We start from the raw sequence: 20,553 nt of genomic DNA on the forward strand, positions 1-20,553 counted from the left end.
CTGGGAGTTTTCTCCTTTTCTGCTGAAGAGCTTTTGAAGAGCTGCAGGTCTGGTTTTGCAGGCAGAGCATTGCTTGCTGGCTTTAGCCATGGTGGAATATGGAATTCCCAAGAATAAGGGGCAATGTGGACTTTAGCCCATTGTTAGTTTGAACAGCTCCGAACCCAATTTCTGCTTAGTGCAGCTGGATGTGCAGCTGAGGGTAAATAAGGTGATAACTGAGACAGAACTTCCCGTCCCTCACGCTGCGGTCTGTCCACAGGGCACAAAAGCAGCACCAGCACCTCCTCTGGCTCCCTCTGCTTCCAAAGAGGAGGCCAAAGAGGAGGAAGGCAGCAGTGAGCTTCCCGCTGTTCCAGGGGACGATGGTGAACGTCCCTCAGTGCCGGGAGATGACAATGAACTTCTCGCTGCTCTGGGAGACGAGGGCGAACATCCCACGCTGTGGGAACACAACGGCGAGGCTCCTGCGGTGTGGGACAAGGACAGTGGACATCTCCTGGCGTGGGACGAGGACAGAGGATATCCTGTGTCTTGGGAAGAGGAGGGTGAACTTCTCCCAGCATGGGAAGCGGACAGTGAACGTCCCCTGGCTTGGAAAGATGATGGCGAACCTGCAGCGTTTTGGGAAGAGGACGGAGAAGCTCCCTGTGCTTGGGAAGAGGGCACTGAACCTCCCTCGGCTGTGGGATCCTGGGCTGAACATTCTGACAGCAGCACAGCCCTGCAGCCAGAGGGGAGAGGGGAGTGGTGCCTGATGCAGCTGAGTACGTCTGCTCTGTTCCTGTGTGCCAGAGCAGGGTGCTGTGTGTGTGTCTCGGCATCAGCTGCACCCAGTGCTGCTCTGCAGCTGAATGTGCCAGGGTCATTTCTTGTCCTTCCCCAGCTGAGACCAAGGGGCTGACGGCCCCAGGGAGGGGGGCTGCATTCTGGCTCTGCTGCAAGGCGGGGTCTCACTCTGGGAGGGAGCGTCTTCCACGTGGTTTCTTTCAGGGAACACCGTGAGCCTGGCGGAGCCTGCCGAGAAATACCTGGAAGTGGAGCAGATTGGCCAAGGGTAAGTGCACGGCAGTTACTTCTGCACAAGCAGGCCCAGGTGTTGTGCTGGTGCAGGATCAAGTGAGAAGTCAGGAGAGCTCCAAACACCTCCAGACACTGGGGTGCCATCCTGCTGTCCCTCAGTCCTGATCAGAATTGATACCTGTGCTCCGAAGGCACCGTCAAAGGCCCCTGAGGCTGGCAGTGTCCTGCCTGCAGCAAGGAGCAGGACCTGGAAGATCTTCTGTCCCTGGAATTGGATTGCCTAGGCAGGAAATGGGAAAGGATGGAATGCATTCTTTTCCAGTTCTTTAGACACCCGTTGCTCACTTCAGGTTTTGAACTAAAGCAGTGCAGCATGGACATTTGGGATTTGCTCCAGCCCAATTCCTTGGTGTTGGGTCTCAGTTTTCTCTGGCACACCTTGCATGGCAGAGGGCTGGTGGCTGCCGCGCTGTTGTTGGAAGGGTCGATGCCCCCAGGTGTTTGTGAACGCTGCAGGCAGCAGAGATCTCCTGTCTGGGCTGGCTTTCACTGCCAGGACCTAAAGCGCTGCTTCTTTCTTCTCTGCTGTTTGGTCTCCAGGGCTTTCGGAACCGTTTCTAAAGGACTCGACAGGGCCACTGGAGGAGAGGTCAGTGTCAACACGCCCAGCACGTCTGGCAGCTCTCCAGGGCTCTCCCCTCTGCTGGGAGCTGTGGCTGCAGCTTTGGGGGCCAGCAGAGCTTTCCTGCACAGGCTGCTCCTCTGCAGGCAGAGCCGTGTCAGCCTGCAGAGCACAGCTGGGACAGACTTGGTCCTTCTGAAGTGCCCACAGGAATGCAAGGAGGGCAATGGATGTGTGTGTTTTCTTTGTTGTGCAATCCCAACCAGAGCAGTTGCATCTGAAATCATGACCCAATCCCATAGAACTGCTAAAGGGTTCCCAGCTGTTTTGCTCTGTTTGCACAGAACCAGAATTACCTCCTGCTTGCAAAGTGTGTTTGATTAATAATGAATGTTGAGGCCATTTGAGAAGACTGTAGGTGCAGAGAATGTGGTTAGAGCTTGGAGGCTGACAGCTGAGGGGCCATTTCTGCAGAGCTTGCAAGGCCAAATGTCTCTGGCCATGTGTCCTGTAAGCAGCCCCCAGCGAGCAGAGCAATGGGCTGTGGGAATGGCACTTGCTGAGCTCTGGTGTCCCATCCCAAGGCAGTTGGGCACAGCCCGGCTCCGTCGCCCCAAAAAGACTCGCTCCGTGTTTGCTGCGGCCTCCTGCCACAGACTCCTCCAGTGAAAGGTCTGCAATGTCCCTTCAGGTGGCCATAAAGAAAATGAGTCTGAGAGGGCAGAACAGGGAACGAGCTGTGAATGAGCTCCTGCTCCTGAAGGACAAGAAGAACCCCAACATTGTCAGCTCTTTGGACAGGTGAGTGCTTCAGGCCTTATCCCGTGCCCGGGCCCTGCCTTAACCTTTCCTGGCATCCGTAGTCTGTAGCCTGATTTGAAAATGCCTGACCCAGCCGTACCTTCCCAAAACAACAGCCTGGCAGTTCGCTCCCTCTGTGTGCTTTTGTTGCTTTGGTTTGGTTTTTCCTTGAAGCTGACCCTGTTTTCTGTGTCTTACAACAAGTGCTGGTAAACCACAGCAGAAATTATTTCCCTTGGCTTCTTCTTCCCAGCCCTTTCCCATTGCTGCAGATGCCAGGAAGACCAGGTTCTTGTTCCCAGAAATGCCTCGTTTGCCCATTTGTCACTGGCCTTGCCTGTTTCTGAAGGGACTTTCTGAAAGGTTTTCTGACCCCTTTTGTCCCAAGTGCTGCCCGGCCTGGGACTTGATCTGGGCCTTTGCTAAACTGCATTTTTCATCTGCTTGCCATCTCAGGCCTCTCCTTTCTCACAGGGGTCTCCTCCTTTAGACTGTGCAGATCCCAAGGGCTGTGCAGCCTGGCAGGAATGTCTCTCCATCGGATTCTGTCCTCACTGACAAGTGACCTGGCAACAAAACTCCACTCCAGGCTTTTCCATGGGGGAATTGAGCACTGCACATTGGTCTCCATGCCACTGCTTTCCTCTTCCAGCTTCCTTGTTGATGGAGATCTCTGGCTGGTGATGGAATACATGGATGGAGGAACTTTGCAGGACGTTGTCAGACACGCATGGCTGAAGGAGAGATGGCAGCTGTCAGTCGGGAGGTGAGGGATCCTGCCTGTGACTGCCATGCCTTGGACACGATGGTCCTTCCCAGCAGGGCGTGAGAGCAGGAGTGGCTCCAGGCTCAGGGCTTTGTTTCTCTGTTGTTGTCATGGGCTGGAGAAGGAAGAGCCCCTGCAGTGAACGGCCTGCCAGCAGCACTGCACTTCTACTCTGTTCTTGTTCTCTTTCCTGCTGTTGTGGCACTCTCTGTCTGTTTTGGATTTGATGTGCTGTTCTCAGCTTTGCCCTGAACCGTTTGCCTGGAGCTTGTCTGCACTGCACTCCTGGCCTGTCACAGCAAAGTCGCTGCTGGCAGAATTCTAAACTGTCCTTTCTTGTGTGATATATTCCGGCCATTGGTTTTTACCCTCGTGTTTCTTGTTCTCTCTCAGTGTCTGCAGGGCCTGCATTTCCTCCATTCGAACCGGGTGATCCACAGAGATCTGAAGAGCTCCAACATCCTTCTGGGAATGGACGGCTCTGTCAAGCTGGGTGGGTGTTCCTGGCCAGGCACGGCGCTCCCGGGCTGCGGCTGTGGGGCTGCTTCCCAGTGACGGCCAGAGCCCCACAAGGGCTGCTGGGGGCACTGCCCGGCCCCTGCTGCCAGATGAGAGCGGCTGCCCCTGCAGAGAGCTCAGGAGATGAGCAGGCTGTCAGGGGTGCCTTTGCTCTGGCAATGGCCCTCCCAGAGGGGCAGGAGTTGGAATCTAAAGCTGCAAGGGAATCAGTAAAAGTGACTGCACGAAAGCTGAGGGTTTCTTTAAGGGTCCAGTTCAGTTCCATCTTTCCTTGGCTACAGCCCTGAGGACTTTTCCAGCTGACTTCACTGCTGCATTCTCAGACTGAGAGCGGGGAGTCTTTGTGCTTGGTTTCCTCATTCCAGCTGCCTTTGACAGTGTTTGTTTCTGTCCTCAGCTGATTTTGGCCTCAGCGCTCAGCTCAGCCCTGAGCAGGACCAGCGCAGCTCCATGGTGGGCACTGCTCACTGGATGGCCCCAGAAGTTGTCACCAGTTCTCCTTACGGCCCCAAGGTGGACATCTGGTCCTTTGGCATTGTGACCATCGAGATGGTGGAAGGAGAACCTCCTTACTTCAAGGAAACGAGGGCCATGGTAAGAGGCCAATTCTCCCATGGTTGCAGAGGCCTGTGAGCACAGGGTGAGCCTGCACTGGGAGCAGCAGCTGGAGGTTTCTGCACATGGGGAAGGGAATTCCCAGAGGACTGGAGCCTCAACACAGACACATATTCTGCAGTCTCCAGACACAATCTGCTTTGGGATTTACGTTGTTGCAGTTCTTCTGGCTGTGAGGATGACCTGAAAATGTGAAGCAAGTGCACCAGCTCTTTACAAAGGCTGAGGCAGCACCAGGGTTAGGGTTTTTTGGTTGGCATAGAAAAATGAGCTGTGAGCAGCATCTCTGCCAGGGAGGAAAGTGCCCCTGGAGCTGGGGCTGGGAAGCCGGGGTCGATGTGAGCACTTGTGGGTGGGAAGGAAGCTGGCAGAGCGCTGAGTTTGCTTTTCCTGCAGGCTCGCGCTCTGATCCGGCAGAACGGGACCCCGCAGCTGCAGGAGCCCAGGCGCCTGTCGGCTCTGCTGCGGGACTTCCTCGAGTGCAGCCTGGAGCCGGACGAGGAGCGGCGCTGGTCTGCCCAGGAGCTGCTGCAGGTGAATGCCAAGCGGCTGCAGGGGAAGCAGCAGTGCCAGGGAGGGGTTTTCTTGTGGGGCCCCTCCGATGGTCTCCGGTCTCGCTGCTTTCCACACGCAAAGCAAGCAGAATCCTCGCCTGGTTTGGCTTGGCAGGGGCCTTTCGAGGTCATCTGCACCTGGGGCCCCACAGCGAGCAGGGCCATCTTCAAGCAGCTCAGGTGGCTCAGAGCCCTGCCTGACCTGAGCTTGGATGTTTCCAGGGAGGAGGCACCTCCCACATCTCTGGGCACCTTCTGTCAGTGCTTCCCCACTCTCCTGCTAAAAAAATTCTGCCTCAGATCTCATCTGAGCCTGCTTCCCTCTCCTGAGTTTCAGACCATTTCCCTTTGTCCTGTTGCAGCAGAGCCTGTGAGGAAGTTGAGACTCTGGAAAGTAACGGTTCATTTCTTTCTTTTTTCTCCTTTGGGCAGCACCCATTTTTATCATCAGCCAAGCCTCTCTCCAGCCTGACCCCTCTGATCATCGCAGCAAAGCAACTGAGGCAGCAGCGGAGGAGCTGAAGCACTGGAGGACAGATTTTAGTTACAGTAGTGAGTTAGGACAACTAGTTAGTTATGGTAGTTAGCAGTGCTAGTTAGTTATGGTAGTTAGTAGTGTTAGTTGGTTAAGGTAGTTAGGACAGCCTGTTTGTTACGGTTCTTATGACAGCCTGTTTGTTATGGCACTTTTTTGAATAAAAACTCTCTTCAACCTCAACTCCCTTGACGTGTCCCTTCCTTCTCCCTGTGTGCCTCAGCTGCCCGGAGCAATGTGAGGGGAGAGCGGGCCCAGCCTCGCCCAGAGCTGAGCCCCAGCAGAGCCCTGGCAGAGCCCAGAGCAGCCTCGGCATCTGCAGAGTCAGCCTGGAAGGAGGCGCTTGGAGCCTTCTCGGCTGCACCCGACTCTTGGTTACAAACTGTGTGTCAGGGCTCACCCCCAGATTGGGGTGGCCCTGAAAGATGGAAAAATCTCTCCTCCAGCCTGTGCCTTCAAAGAAAGAGTCAGTAGTCTTCAGTCCTCCTGTCTCAAGGTAATTTATTGTGTGTTATCTAAAAGATTTTCTTCCTGAACTGCTGCGGTCCATTCAGCAGGTCAGACAAAGGCACACACTGACTCCCAGGGGGCTGGTGCCATCTTTTATATCATCCATGACATGTTAAATGTTTATGATTTTACCCCAATGCCTATCACCTATATTGAATGGTGACTTTCTACTCTAAACCAATCTGTGAGTGCCAACATCGCCATGAACATGGAGGTTAGGAAGGAGAAAGAAGGAGGACAGGGCACGCCCAAGTCCCTTCATCTTAGAACTTCTGACCCCCATGTACAAAACTCAGACCCCTCTGTACAAGGCCTAAAACCCCCCTGTACAGCAGTCAGAAGTTCTGCCTTTCACTTTGTGACTACTTCTACAATAATATCTAAACTTGTGTGATTTCTTGTTCTTCCTGCAAGGTTGGTAAATTGTTCCATGGGTCAGATTCAAAGCCACAGGGGTTTCCAGCTGCATGCCAGGGTCTCAAATGCTTCCGACCTGTGCCCGGAACATTCAAGAGTGTCCAAGGGACATTCTGGGTTCTGACAAGAACAGGATAATGAGAAGTCAATGAAGAGCCTTGAATGCAGCTTTCCCCACGCCTCCCTCCTTCCAGCTGCACCTCCTCCCCCGGCAGTGCAGGAGACAGGGAATGGGGCCGTGCTCAGTTCATCCCCCGTGGCTTCTCCCTCTGCCCAGGGACAGGAGTCGTTCCCCTGCTGCAGCCTGCGGTCTCTCCCACCGGAGACTTCTCCAGGAACTTCTCCAACCGGAGTCCATCCCCTGGGGCACAGCCCCCCTCCAAGTGCTGCAGCGTGGGTCACTGTGCCACGGGGTCAGTCCTTCCAGGACAGGCTGCTCTAGCGGGGGCTCCTCTGTCCACGGGGTCACAGCCTCCTCTCAGGCGTCCCCATGCTCCAACCTGGCTCCTCCAGGGGCTGCAGGGGGATCTCTGCATCCCCATGGATCTGCAGGGGGATCTCTGCAGCCCCACTATTATCAATGAATCAGTCAATTTAATAATTAGAGGAATTTATTAAATCAAGTCAAATAAAAATTGGACAAGCCACAAGCAAAACAGCGCCGAGCCAGGCGATCGGAGCTGGTTTCAGGCTATACAGCCCCGTACCTCTGGCAGTTCACAAAGTACTGATTCCACAGGGTTTTATTTATATTGCTTTCAGACGTAGTAGGACTCCTGGGGGGTCTTCCTGTTCCCTCTTGTCGGTCTTGCCCCTTTCCACATATTAATGCATGTTTTCTTGTGCAGAGCTTTTCCTGGAATACTCTGCTGAAGTCTCGTTAGATGGCAATCCTCTCGAATATCTTGTTCTGGCTATGAATATTCATCTTATCAGTTCAATGCTTATCTTCTAGATGGAATAATCCTTCAGAGTAACCATCCTTTGAGACAGGAATTCATCTTGTATCTATTGTTCTTTCTGTCACTTGATTCCATTTAAAAAGATACTGTATTATTTCTAGTCCTGAGCACAATTTATTTTAAATTATATATTACACCCATGGATATGCAGGGAGACCTCTGCATCCCCATGGATCTGCAGGGGCATCTCTGCAGCCCCATGGATCTGCAAGGGGATCTCTGCATTCCCATGGATCTCTGCATCCAGCACCACTGTCTTTGGAGGCACCAGGAATAGGCTGAGCTCTGCCTGAAGCTCTTCTCCCATTCCCCACACCCTTCCCACCACAGAGAGGGTTTTCCCTCCTTGCAGCTCCCCAGGCTGGGTTTGCAGCCCCTCCTCGTGTGGGACCTCTGGGGCTTTTCCTCCCCACTGCATTCCTGTGCCGTGGAGCCATTCCAAATGGCCTCTTCCACGAGGTTCTGTGTCAGGGATTTGTTCTCCCTGGTCTCTGTCCGCAGCTCAGTGCCTGGGGCAGGAAGGACAAGGAGAGTTAGGGACAGGGAGAAAGAGAAAGGGAAAGGCAGGAGAGGAAGGAAGAAGAAAGAACGAGGGAGGAAGGAGATGGGAAAAGACGTAGATGGATAAAGGAGAGAATGAGGAGAGGAAGCAGGGCAGAGAAGAAGATGGGATTTGTGTCCGTGCCAGAGGGAAGGGGAAGGAGATCCCCTCAATCCATCCCTGGCAGGACGGCGTCAGCAGCGAGGTTGTCCTGCAGCCAGGGGCGATGCTGGGCTGGGAGATGGAGCAGGAGAGAGGGGCAAAGGGGCAGTGACTTCCTCCTCACCTGCCTGGCTGTCGCAGTCTGTAGCGTCCTGGCACTACCGAGGCCCTTGGAGCGTCCGGCACTGATGAGCCCGAAGCTCACGGCGACTTTATAAAGCTGACAAAGTAGGCAGGATGGGTCTTTGTAGGATCTCCAGCAAACTGGTTTATTGGAACAGGAACAGGGCACAGAGCTGAACAGGCTCCGGGGACAAAGACAGGCTGCAAGCTGAGGGAACAGGGGGTTTTTATATGGGGTAATGAGGGTGGAGCTGAGGGTCAGGGTCCAATGGATATGGGGGAAAATGGTGCAAAGGAGGGGTTAAGGGTCGTGTCAGCTAATAGGGAAACAGAGGCAGGGAAATGCACTAAACTTGGGCCAGTGGAGGGACAGAGAGAGGAGAACATTCTAGGGACTAACCAAAATAGGTGACAGGGGTTGAACTGGGGTAATTAGGCCAACGGGCCAATGGGGTAACATAACTTTACAGAAATCAGCATGTGCCTGCAAAGATCTATGGGAGAAGCAAGCTTCTCCCCATAACCTTGAAATCTATTCTTGTTTGGGACCAGTCCTCCACAGCTGAGGGACTGAGATTCTGATGGTAGGCTCCTGGGCCTCCACAGCAGTGCATCTTCCTTTTCCTTGTTTTCATTGCAGCGTCATTCTCCTCCACCCAGATGAAATTGAGGATTGGCAATGGCTTGCAAGAAAGCAAGGGGTGAGTACCTTGGGTTTGGTGAGAAATGAGCCTCATGCTTTAGAATTTTTAAAACTTTAAGAAGGCATAATTAGAGACAAATCAATAACAGTGGTGGGTGTTTGGCAATGGCCAGAGGCACACTGGTTAGCCATAGCAACTCTTCTTATCTATTTTTTCCATTTTATTGTTCAAAAACATATTGATAAAGATTATACACATTGAAAGATTTCTTTGAACTCGTTTACTTGTTCCAGGAACTCTTTAAGTTGGTTTGAGCCCCAAGCCGCCTTTCTAGAGTACGTGCAGGAATCGTTGATTGTTGTTCTGAGGGTTGTGTGTCACTTCCTCACAACAGCCCCCTGATCCTTGGTTTCAGCTGTGAGTCTGCAGGTCCCAAGTTGGGCAACTCCCTGGGGGCTCCCCTGGCAGGGGAGACCCTCCTGGAGCAGTTCTGTGTCAGGAAGGAGAGACGCATTGGACTTCTTTGGTCTTCAGCTTCTGTTTATTGTTACCTTATCAAAACTTCAGCACACTGTCTGCACCAGACTCTGCGTGCAGGAAAAACAGCACAAAAATGACCAACAATCTCTTGTTACAAGGCCTTTTGAGTCTAATCAAAAACTAAGCTACCCAGTTAAGAAGGGACACCGAAATTATTTTCCTTTCTAACCCAATAACTGAGCCCTAAAGACCCGGATTTTTCATGTGGATTTTTCTACCCATTTACAAGATACCAGCTAAAGGCAAGAAGAAAGAGGAAGAAGAAAGAAGAAGGGAACTCAAGACAACACCCTATATCCTCCATCTTGAACCCATCTATAACATACTAAAAATCCTAAAACCTAAATGTCTCACCCATGTGAAATACTACACTAGTCTCTACAATTCTCTACAATCTCTTTCACACTTTTGTGGTTTCTAGTTTACCTTGAGGCTTTGGAAGTTTTCTCCATGAACGAGGGTCAAAGTCAGTGCTCCCCTGGGGGTCAGGGCACCCCAGAGCAGACAGAGAAATATTCCCAGTGCCCTGGGTTTCCACATCAGCAGGCAACAGTTATTGACAGTCGAAGGGTCAGCGGCAGGGGTCCTCATCACACCCGTTCCTTAAATGTTATCTGGCCATGCAGACGGTTTTAGCTACTTCCACAAGTACTTTAAATCAACATTAGCTGTTTCACAAATATCTCTGAGTTGTTCTTGTCAGTTAGTTACAAAAATAAAAGCATTAGTTATTATTTCACAACTGCAGCAACTTCTGCAAAAGTTAACATTCTAATGCACAACACGTAGCATCCACTTCAATACTTTGCAAAAGCCAAAACTATAATGTATGTTTTTCACACTGTCCACAAACTAAAATATCATCCATGAATGATGTTCTGAGGATTTGAGCGACACAGGGCACAGAGCACTGGCCACAAAGAGCCGACAAATTGTACGACAGCAAAAGCAGTTAAAAGTGATTACAAACTGTAGTGTATCAAAATCAGCTCATCTTTCATGTTGTGATTAGGAATAAGTTGCAGAAGTCAAGACATAATAGCAAAAGCCACCAACTACATAGTTCTTTATAACAAACCCAGGGCAGGTTTTTCCCTTGCATGGAGCACTTGGGCCTTCCCCGGGCCCCTTCTGCCCTCTTGCAGAGCCGGTGGCATTTTCCACCACCCACAGTTTGTAACCAAGAGTCGGGTGCAGCCGAGAAGGCTCCAAGCGCCTCCTTCCAGGCTGACTCTGCAGATGCCGAGGCTGCTCTGGGCTCTGCCAGGGCTCTGCTGGGGCTCAGCGCTGGGTGAGGCTGGGCCCGCTCTCCCCTCACATTGCTCCGGGTAGCTGAGTCACACAGGGAGAAGGAAGGGACACTCAAGGGAGTTGAGGTTGAAGAGAGTTTTTATTCAAAAAAGTGCCATAACAAACAGGCTGTCATAAGAACCGTAACAAACAGGCTGTCCTAACTACCTTAACCAACTAGCACTGCTAACTACCTTAACCAACTAGCACTGCTAACTACCATAACTAACTAGTTGTCCTAACTAACTACAGTAACTAAACGCTGTCCTCCAGTGCTTCATCTCCTCTGCTGCTGCCTCAGTTGCTTTGCTGCAGTGATCAGAGGGGTCAGGCTGGAGAGAGGCTTGGCTGATGATAAAAATGGGTGCTGCCCAAAGGAGAAAAAAGAAAGAAATGAACCGTTACTTTCCAGAGTCAACTTCCTCACAGGCTCTGCTGCAACAGGACAAAGGGAAATGGTCTGAAACTCAGGAGAGGGAAGCAGGCTCAGATAAGATCTGAGGCAGAATTTTTTTAGCAGGAGAGTGGGGAAGCACTGACAGAAGGTGCCCAGAGATGTGGGAGGTGCCTCCTCCCTGGAAACATCCAAGCTCAGGTCAGGCAGGGCTCTGAGCCACCTGACCTGCTTGAAGATGGCCCTGCTCGCTGTGGGGCCCCAGGTGCAGATGACCTCGAAAGGCCCCTGCCAAGCCAAACCAGGCGAGGATTCTGCTTGCTTTGCGTGTGGAAAGCAGCGAGACCGGAAACCATCGGAGGGGGCCCCACAAGAAAACCCCTCCCTGGCGCTGCTGCTTCCCCTGCAGCCGCTTGGCATTCACCTGCAGCAGCTCCTGGGCAGACCAGCGCCGCTCCTCGTCCGGCTCCAGGCTGCACTCGAGGAAGTCCCGCAGCAGAGCCGACAGGCGCCTGGGCTCCTGCAGCTGCGGGGTCCCGTTCTGCCGGATCAGAGCGCGAGCCTGCAGGAAAAGCAAACTCAGCGCTCTGCCAGCTTCCTTCCCACCCACAAGTGCTCACATCGACCCCGGCTTCCCAGCTCTAGCTCCAGGGGCACTTTCCTCCCTGGCAGAGATGCTGCTCACAGCTCATTTTTCTATGCCAACCAAAAAACCCTAACCCTGGTGCTGCCACAGCCATTGTAAAGAGCTGGTGCACTTGCTTCACATTTTCAGGTCATCCTCACAGCCAGAAGAACTGCAACAACGTAAATCCCAAAGCAAATTGTGTCTGGAGACTGCAGAATATGTGTCTGTGTTGAGGCTCCAGTCCTCTGAGAATTCCCTTCCCCATGTCCAGAAACCTCCAGCTGCTGCTCCCAGTGCACGGTCACCCTGTGCTCACAGGCCTCTGCAACCACTGGAGAATTGGCCTCTTACCATGGCCCTCGTTTCCCTGAAGTAAGGAGGTTCTCCTTCCACCATCTCGATGGTCACAATGCCGAAGGACCAGATGTCCACCTTGGGGCCGTAAGGAGAACTGGTGACAACTTCTGGGGCCATCCAGTGAGCAGTGCCCACCATGGAGCTGCGCTGGTCCTGCTCAGGGCTGAGCTGAGCGCTGAGGCCAAAATCAGCTGAGGACAGAAACAAACACTGTCAAAGGCAGCTGGAATGAGGAAACCAAGCACAAAGACTCCCCGCTCTCAGTCTGAGAATGCAGCAGTGAAGTCAGCTGGAAAAGTCCTCAGGGCTGTAGCCAAGGAAAGATGGAACTGAACTGGACCCTTAAAGTAACCCTCAGCTTTCGTACAGTTGCTTTTACTGATTCCCTTGCAGCTTCAGATTCCAACTCCTGCCCCTCTGGGAGGGCCATTGCCAGAGCAAAGGCACCCCTGACAGCCTGCTCCTCTCCTGAGCTCTCTGCAGGGACAGCCGCTCTCAGCTGGCAGCAGGGGCCGGGCAGTGCCCCCAGCAGCCCTTGTGGGGCTCTGGCCGTCACTGGGAAGGAGCCCCACAGCCGCACCCCGGGAGCGCCGTGCCTGGCCAGGAACACCCACCCAGCTTGACAGAGCCGTCCATTCCCAGAAGGATGTTGGAGCTCTTCAGATCTCTGTGGATCACCCGGTTCGAATGGAGGAAATGCAGGCCCTGCAGACACTGAGAGAGAACAAGAAACACGAGGGTAAAAACCAATGGCCGGAATATATCACACAAGAAAGGACAGTTTAGAATTCTGCCAGCAGCGACTTTGCTCTGACAGGCCAGGAGTGCAGTGCAGACAAGCTCCAGGCAAACGGTTCAAGGCAAAGCTGAGAACAGCACATCAAATCCAAAACAGGCAGAGAGTGCCACAACAGCAGGAAAGAGAACAAGAACAGAGTAGAAGTGCAGTGCTGCTGGCAGGCCGTTCACTGCAGGGGCTCTTTCTTCTCCAGCTCATAAAAACAACAGAGAAACAAAGCCCTGAGCATGGAGCCACTCCTGCTCTCACGCCCTGCTGGGAAGGACCATCGTGTCCAAGGCATGGCAGTCACAGGCAGGATCCCTCACCTCCCGACTGACGGCTGCCATCTCTCCTTCAGCCATGCGTGTCTGTCTGACAACGTCCTGCAAAGTTCCTCCATCCATGTATTCCACCACCAGCCAGAGATCTCCATCGACAAGGAAGCTGGAAGAGGAAAGTAGTGGCATGGAGACCAATGTGCAGTGCTCAATTCCCTCATGGAAAAGCCTGGAGTGGAGTTTTGTTGCCAGGTCACTTGTCAGTGAGGACAGAATCCGATGGAGAGACATTCCTGCCAGGCTGCACAGCCCTTGGGATCTGCACAGTCTAAAGGAGGAGACCCCTGTGAGAAAGGAGAGGCCTGAGATGGCAAGCAGGTGAAAAATGCAGTTCAGCAAAGGCCCAGATCAATGTGGAACCACAACACTGGCCCCCAGCTGGTTCAGCTTTTGAACTCATCAGTTCCACCCTTCCCTGCAGAACAAGGCAACACAGCTCCCAGGGTTATCCAGGGGAGGAGGCCGGGCAGCACTTGGGACAAAAGGGGTCAGAAAACCTTTCAGAAAGTCCCTTCAGAAACAGGCAAGGCCAGTGACAAATGGGCAAACGAGGCATTTCTGGGAACAAGAACCTGGTCTTCCTGGCATCTGCAGCAATGGGAAAGGGCTGGGAAGAAGAAGCCAAGGGAAATAATTTCTGCTGTGGTTTATCAGCACTTGTTGTAAGACACAGAAAACAGGGTCAACTTGAAGGGAAAACCAAACCAAAGCAAAAAAAGCACATGGAGGGAGCGAACTGCCAGGCTGTTGTTTTGGGAAGATACGGCTGGGTCAGGTATTTTCAAATCAGGCTACAGATTATGGATGCCAGGAAAGGTTAAGGCAGGGCCCGGGCACGGGATAAGGCCTGAAGCACTCACCTGTCCAAAGAGCTGACAATGTTTGGGTTCTTCTTGTTCTTCAGGAGCAGGAGCTCATTCACAGCTCGTTCCCTGTTCTGCCCTCTCAGACTCATTTTCTTTATGGCCACCTGAAGGGACATTGCAGACCTTTCACTGGAGGAGTCTGTGGCAGGAGGCTGCAGCAAACACGGAGCGAGTCTTTTTGGGGCGACGGAGCAGGGCTGTGCCCAACTGCCTTGGGATGGGACACCAGAGCTCAGCAAGTGCCATTCCCACAGCCCATTGCTCTGCTCGCTGGGGGCTGCTTACAGGACACATGGCCAGAGACATTTGGCCTTGCAAGCTCTGCAGAAATGGCCCCTCAGCTGTCAGCCTCTAAGCTCTAACCACATTCTCTGCACCTACAGTCTTCTCAAATGGCCTCAACACTCTCATTATTGTTCAAACACATTCTGCAAGCAGGAGGTAATTCTGGTTCTGTGCAAACAGAGCAAAACAGCTGGGAACCCTTTAGCAGTTCTATGGGATTGGGTCATGATTTCAGATGCAACTGCTCTGGTTGGGGTTGCACAACAAAGCAAACACACACATCCATTGCTCAGGTGATCCCTGTCACAGGCTGTCACTGACCCCAGAGCCAAACACAACTGCAGGGTTTAGGAGAGAGCTTTGCTCTGGACATCCATCTTCTCATTTCTCTCCCTCTCTCTCTGTGAAGAGCTGCAGTGGAACTGAAACCCCAAACTGAGCCCAAGCAGGATCTCTCCCTCATTAGGCCTTGAGGTATCCTTTGAAGATGAAAGGCAGGATGGAAAAACTGCTAAATAGTGTTCCTGTCTGAGGCTGGGGTGAAGATAAATTGGGCCTCAGTCTCCAGCACTGATGCATTCCCACTTTTAGATATGAAGACCAAGCCAGCGTGTCCTGCTCTGACAGACACCGCTGCCCTCCTTGCATTCCTTTGGGCACTTCAGAAGGACCAAGTCTGTCCCAGCTGTGCTCTGCAGGCTGACACGGCTCTGCCTGCAGAGGAGCAGCCTGTGCAGGAAAGCTCTGCTGGCCCCCAAAGCTGCAGCCACAGCTCCCAGCAGAGGGGAGAGCCCTGGAGAGCTGCCAGACGTGCTGGGCGTGTTGACACTGACCTCTCCTCCAGTGGCCCTGTCGAGTCCTTTAGAAACGGTTCCGAAAGCCCTGGAGACAAAACAGCAGAGAAGAAAGAAGCAGTGCTTTAGGTCCTGGCAGTGAAAGCCAGCCCAGACAGGAGATCTCTGCTGCCTGCAGCGTTCACAAACACCTGGGGGCATCGACCCTTCCAACAACAGCGCAGCAGCCACCAGCCCTCTGCCATGCAAGGTGTGCCAGAGAAAACTGAGACCCAACACCAAGGAATTGGGCTGGAGCAAATCCCAAATGTCCACACTGAACAGCTTTAGATCAAAACCTGAAGTGAGCAATGGGAGTCTAAAGAACTGGAAAAGAATGCATTCCATCCTTTCCCATTTCCTGCCTAGGCAATCCAATTCCAGGGACAGAAGATCTTCCAGGTCCTGCTCCTTGCTGCAGGCAGGACACTGCCAGCCTCAGGGGCCTTTGACGGTGCCTTCTGAGCACAGGTATCAATTCTGATCAGGACTGAGGGACAGCAGGATGGCGCCCCAGTGTCTGGAGGTGTTTGGAGCTCTCCTGACTTCTCACTTGATCCTGCACCAGCACAACACCTGGGCCTGCTTGTGCAGAAGTAACTGCCGTGCACTTACCCTTGGCCAATCTGCTCCACTTCCAGGTATTTCTCGGCAGGCTCCGCCAGGCTCACGGTGTTCCCTGAAAGAAACTACGTGGAAGACGCTCCCTCCCAGAGTGAGACCCCGCCTTGCAGCAGAGCCAGAATGCAGCCCCCCTCCCTGGGGCCGTCAGCCCCTTGGTCTCAGCTGGGGAAGGACAAGAAATGACCCTGGTACATTCAGCTGCAGAGCAGCACTGGGTGCAGCTGATGCCGAGACACACACACAGCACCCTGCTCTGGCACACAGCAACAGAGCAGACGTACTCAGCTGCATCAGGCACCACTCCCCTCTCCCCTCTGGCTGCAGGGCTGTGCTGCTGTCAGAATGTTCAGCCCAGGATCCCACAGCCGAGGGAGGTTCAGTGTCCTCTTCCCAAGCACAGGGAGCTTCTCCGTCCTCTTCCCAAAACGCTGCAGCTTCTCCATCGTCTTCCCAAAACGCTGCAGGTTCTCCGTCCTCTTCCCAAAACGCTGCAGGTTCGCCATCATCTCTCCAAGCCAGGGGACGTTCACTGTCCGCTTCCCATGCTGGGAGAAGTTCACCCTCCTCTTCCCAAGCCACAAGATGTCCTCTCTCCTCCTCCCACGCCAGGAGATGTCCACTGTCCTTGTCCCACACCGCGGGAGCCTCGCCGTTGTGTTCCCACAGCGCGGGATGTTCGCCCTCGTCTCCCAGAGCAGCGGGAAGTTCACTGTCATCTCCCATCACTGAGGGATGTTCACCATCGTCCCCCGGAACAGTGGGAAGCTCACTGCTTCCTTCCTCCTCTTTGGCCTCGTCTTTGGAAGCAGAGGGAGCCAGAGGAGGTGCTGGTGCTGCTTTTGTGCCCTGTGGACAGACGGCAGCGTGAGGGACGGGAAGTTCTGTCTCAGTTATCACCTTATTTACCCTCAGCTGCACATCCAGCTGCACTAAGCAGAAATTGGGTTCGGAGCTGTTCAAACTAACAATGGGCTAAAGTCGACATTGCCCCTTATTGTTGGGAATTCCATATTCCACCATGGGTAGAGCCAGCAAGCAATGCTCTGCCTGCAAAACCAGACCTGCAGCTCTTCAAAAGCTCTTCAGCAGAAAAGGAGAAAACTCCCAGGGATCCCTTTGCTGCTGCAAGGACAATGACAGGAACTTTCCTTCAGCCTCCCAGGCTGGCACATGGCTGCCACATGCCGAGCTCACAACTTGCTGCACAATTCCAAACACCAAAGGTTCCTTTCCCACTCACCGAAGGAGGAGCTGCTCGGGATCCACTCATGAGGTGCCCTGCAACGGGAGAGGGAACATGAACCAGATGCTGTCAGGAAAAAAACTGCCTGTGGTGGGAAATGCCCCAGAGCAAGGCAACCCCGAGAGAGCATTTTGCTTTCACAGCGTCCCTCCAGGAGCCACAGTCCCTTCACACAGCAAGAGAACAGCACAAAATACTGGGCTGGGTCAGCTCTTGGCTGGACAGGCAGTTCCAGGCTCTGCTGCCACAGACTCCCCGCTTGAGGGAACAGAACCCCCCAGGGCTCATTGCAAATGCTGCGCACGCCCCGCTGGCTGCAGACACCCCCTTTTCCAGCTGCAGCTGCTGCCAGGAGCTCTCCCAAAGCAATGGTGTCTTCATGGCAATTTGGTTACAAAGTCAGCTCAGGCCCAGAGGAAGAACAGCAAGCACACAGCAAGCCCAAAGCCACAGCACCGAGGGAAAACCTCGACTTACGTGCCAAGTGGGTTAAAAAATACCCCGCATACGCCACAGAGTACAGCGTGCAAACTGCAGCAGCCACGTGCTGGATCATTTTGGCTGCGCTGCACACCTCTGCAGACTGTAGCCCTGCAAGCACAGAAGGACACCCGTCAGGGCTGGGCTGGCTGCTGAGAATGCCTCGGGCAGGAGGATCCTCCGGCAACGAGCAGTGCCCAGAGCCACTCTGGACACTGAGGCCTCCGTGTGCCACAGCAACGGGAACACCTCGGGGACGTGGCAGTGCTCCTGTGACATCACAGCAGCAGCTCACGCAGAAACCGCCTGGAAGGTTCTCCTGTGTCACAAAGGAGCACAAAGAGCCCTCCCAGGGCACAGCCTGTTGCCCAAAGGATCCAGGAGGAACTCTGAAAATGCAGCAAACAAGGACACCCCATAGCCCAGCCTGAACACTGAGGAGGAACAAGGACGGCACCAAAGCAGAGCAAACATGACCTTTAGTCACTGACACTTCTGGCTAAAACCAGCAAGCCGTGTTCCATCTGGGATCTGTGTTCTAGTTTCAAAAAAAAGCAAGGTTTTTCCACTCTAAATATAGAGAAGGCAGGAACTGGGCAGGAGGTGGGATGAGGAAGGATGAGGAGGAGGGAGAGAGGAAGAGGAGGAGCAGGAAGAGGAGGAGCAGGAGCAGGAAAATGAGGAGAAAAAGGAGGTTCCAGTGCCCCCTGTGGCCGCAGCACCCTTGGCCCCGGGACCATCGCCCCCAGCTCATCCTGCAGGTGGGAGGGGAGGGGGAGCTCATCCCAAATCTGTCGGAGGGTCCCCGAGAGGGTTTTTTTATTGGGGTGTGTTTGGAGCTTGCAGATTGTGGAATCGAGCCCCAAATATCGTCTGGGAAGACCAAATAAACCCTGGGAGGTTTTTTTCTCTGTGTGTGTGTGTAGGTTTGGATCTTGCAGGACCCCAGAGCTGAGCCCCTTGGGGGGATCTTTGGGCATCCACGTGGCCATTGCCCAGGGTCACCAGGGGGAAGACATTGGTCCTGGGGACCCCCTGGGGAGCAGAGGAGAGGAACCCCTGGGACCCCCCAGAGTGGGGAGAGCAGAGAGGGGTGATCCTGGAGCTGGGGGAACCCCGGCTGGCTGGAATGGGGGGGAGCCTGGAGAGGAGGGACCCCTGGGACCCCTGGGATATCAAAGTAGAGCATCAGGGCAGAAGGGACCCCATGGACCCCCCAAAAGCCCCTGGATTATCCCTAATCAGGACGCCAGAGAAGGGGGAACCCCTGGAGGCATTGGACCTCCATCATCCCAGGGAAAGGAAACCTCTGGCACACCAAAAGTGGAGAGATCAGAGATAAGGATCTCCTGGGAGAGTTGTTTTGGGCTGAACCTTGATATAGTGGAGATTTCCATGGACACAAGACTCCTGCTGACTTCTAGGGATGGACTTGGGCAGTGAGGAGCCTCTATTCCAAGGTGCTCCCACCTTGGTTTTCCCCAAAGCAGGATTTGTCATTCCCAGGGTGTGGCTGGATGGAGGAGGAGGAAAAGCCCCGGAGATCCTGCAGGAGGAGGGGCTGCAAACCCAGCCCAGGGAGCTGCGGGGAGGAAAGAGCCCCCCTGAGCCAGGAAGGTGGCCGGAGATCCAGCCGGAGCACGGAGCTGGTGGAGAAGCCTCATGGCAGGGAGAAACCCCACAAGTGCTTGGAATGTGGGCAGGGTTTCAGCTGCAGCTCCACCCTGATGGAACACCACAACACCCACACTGGGGAGAGGCCCTGTGAGTGTGGGGAGTGTGGGGAGAGCTTCAGTGGGACCTCTGACCTCACCGAGCACCACAGGATCCACACTGGGGAATGGCCCTATGAGTGCTTGGAATGGCAGAAGAGCTTCAGGTGGAATTCAGGGATCGTCACTCACCAGCACTTCCACACCAGGGAGAGGCCCTGTGAGTGCCCCGAGTGCAGGAAGAGCTTCGTGCGCTGCTCCAGCTCCATCCCCCATGGGAGGATCCACGTTGGATGATCCCCAGTGAGCCCCGTTGGGCAGAGCCCCGGTGACCCCGCTCTGGGTGATCCTGGTTGGGTGGGGGGAAGGTGTTGGAGAGATTTCTTTCCCCTCTCCTTGTCCTGGTGTGATTTGGTTGGTAATAAATTCCCTCCCTGTGCCCGGGCCGGGTCTGTTGTGCCCGTGCCGGATTTGCTGAGGGATCTCTCCCGCTCCTTGTCCCCAGGCAGGAACCCTCGGTTCCATTTTCTGTCCCTGTGCGGCTGCGGGGGGCAGGGACAGAGCGGCTCTGGGGGGTGCCTGGCATGGGGCCAGCGTCACCCCTCGCCACGGGCACCCCTGAGACCCCGCGCAGCCGGGCACACATTTCTGGGCACAGCTGAGCTCCCAGCTGCGCAGCGCCCCAAGGCTCCCCGTGCCTGGAAAAGCCCCAGCCGGGGCTGCAGCGTCCCGGAACCGCTCAGCCAATCCAAACGCAGCCAAAACGCGCTGCAGCCAATGAGAGCGCGAGGAGTTGAGGAGTCATCGGTTGTGTGGCAGAGCCTCGGCAATCGGTGCCCAAAAGTGCTCGGAGCCAATGAGAGCGCGCGGCGCTGCTGAGCCCGCGCTGCTCCGGACTGGTGCTGCCAGCGCAGCGCGGCCGCTCTGGGGCTGGTGCTCCCTGGGCGGCGCTGGCCATGGGGCGAGTGGCGGCAGCTGGGGCCGTACTGGTGGCACTGGTGGTGCTGGGAGCCCCCCCGGCTGCGGGCGCGGAGCTCTCGGGAGAGCGGGGGGGGCGGGAGGCGGTGGGACAGGGGGGAGAATGGGGAAAAGGGGGCGGTGGGAGCCCGAAATTGCAGGGGCAGGAGGAGGAGGGGACCCCGAAAGGAAGAGCGGGAGGGGCTGAGGGTTGGGGGCAGGTGAGGAAGAGTCGGGAGAGGGTGGGAAAGTGGGGAAAAGGGGAGGGTAGGACCCCAAAACTGAGCGGGAAGTGGGGCTGGGAATTGTTAGAACAGGGTGGGAAAGGGTGGGAAAGAGGAGAATGGGATCCGAAAAGTGAGTTGGGAAAAGGTTGGAGGTGGAAGGGGAGAGGATGTGGAAGGGCAAATGGGGGAAGGGTGGAAAAGAGG

The 20,553-nt window shown here is 54.5% G+C and overlaps 1 protein-coding gene and 1 pseudogene across 1 annotated transcript in view; both read right to left on the reverse strand.

Annotated features, from left to right (window-relative positions):
• The window catches only part of LOC137464098 (uncharacterized), a 1,364,046-nt pseudogene that overhangs the window by 1,275,671 nt on the left and 67,822 nt on the right, over positions 1–20,553 (reverse strand).
• LOC137464097 (zinc finger protein 3-like) overlaps positions 1–20,553 on the reverse strand; it is a 208,821-nt gene that overhangs the window by 96,789 nt on the left and 91,479 nt on the right. The gene's annotated exons all lie outside the window — the stretch shown is intronic.

Source organism: Anomalospiza imberbis, chromosome 36 (genome assembly GCF_031753505.1).
Source record: "Anomalospiza imberbis isolate Cuckoo-Finch-1a 21T00152 chromosome 36, ASM3175350v1, whole genome shotgun sequence".
Taxonomy (NCBI): Eukaryota; Metazoa; Chordata; class Aves; order Passeriformes; family Viduidae; genus Anomalospiza; species Anomalospiza imberbis.